The sequence below is a fragment of the Sitophilus oryzae genome, unplaced genomic scaffold, assembly GCF_002938485.1.
Source record: "Sitophilus oryzae breed Bouriz unplaced genomic scaffold, Soryzae_2.0 scaffold_930_pilon_pilon, whole genome shotgun sequence".
NCBI lineage: Eukaryota > Metazoa > Arthropoda > Insecta > Coleoptera > Curculionidae > Sitophilus > Sitophilus oryzae.
In genome coordinates, this window is record NW_022147562.1 from 113923 (window position 1) to 115469 (window position 1547).

Sequence of the window (1547 nt, forward strand, 5' to 3'; positions counted from 1 at the left end):
CTTGTTAAACACTGATGACACACATCACTCTTACATAGGTCGCCTACGCTGTTTATAGTGCATTGCACTGAAAGAAGAAGACTAGTCAAATATGCTCACTATAATTTTTGAGCTTGTTAACTGCCTTTTGCGTTATTAGGGTAAGTAAATATTTCTATTTAAATATCTAAAATATTGTACCACCTGACTGATACACTGCCGATAAATTACAGCCACCATCGTAAGAGCGATAATAAAGAAAATCTTAACTTCCTTCATATATTTACGCGTGTTTTACTACTCTGAATTCCACGGTAACAAACGCCGTTGCTTCAATCTTGTTCTGTTCTCGCGAACAAGAACCCGCTCTCTTTTATATCTTGAGCTGATCGCGTGACTTTGTAATTTGTGGGTAGCGGTCAGTGCATGAATCGGCGTCAGTTCGCAGGTATCTTTCATGCTGGCGCCAGGTTGCAGTCGAGCCTTTCTATTAAAATACCTGCGCCGAAGAAGTGCTGTAGCATTTTTTATTTCCTTTAATAAAATTGAATTTAAAAATCTATTTTTATTTAAATTTCTTAGTATTGGCGCCATCTATTTGCTAGATGCCAAAGATACCAAACTTCATTTCTTCATTAGTTTCATTTGTCTTGTTTATTAGCGCTTTTCATCTATTCGCTATATGCCAAACTTCCTTAATTGCATTTCACTTGTCCCGATATTTAATTTTTTATTAGCGCATCTATTCGCTAGATGTCAAACTTCATTTATGACAGTTGGGTTCTAAAAACTGGAGAACTGAGAAGAAGGTTTTTCTTTTTTCTGAATTTGATCTGAAGGAGACGCGTGTTTCGGCGTCCGACAAATTTTCCAGTGAAAAAGCACTTGCATCCACTTTTCGATTTCGATTGCATGTAAATCCGATTTGGAGATTTGAAAACCTTTTGCAAAGTATGCAATCCAGAGTATAGATCGTATTTGTTTGCTTTCTTCTGAATGATCACCGTAAGTTTATCCGCTATTTTATATAGCCCTATCTAACTAAATTTATTTCAGTTACTCTGTTGGGTTATTTCTGTTTATTTGAGTATTTAATTACTGGTTGGATCGGCATATGGTTTGAATATATTTATGTAAAGCTGATTTTCAGACCGTAAGTTGTTTCTTTTATTGAGTATCTGTCCTGAGAACTATTTTTTATTTATAGAGTAACTACCACATAGTACTCAGTAACTACCACATGGTACACAGTAACTACCACATGGTACTCAGTAATTACCACATGGTATGCAGTAATAACGCAGTAATTATTGTATGTTTCACCCACTTTTATTTTGTATGGACCTATGCAGACCTTAAGACAGTGTTCCTGACATTACAATCGTTTCTTTTGGCTGATATCGAAGACTTCTCCTGCCATAGTCATCTGCATCCACTTCTGTTAGTCTGGAGAATACCTAACTACCTGTTTACATCATAAGAAACTATGTACAGATAAGTCTTAAGTTTGATACACAAGGTACGCTTTTATTTTATAATTTTTGAGGCAACAGATTTAATAACCTGGT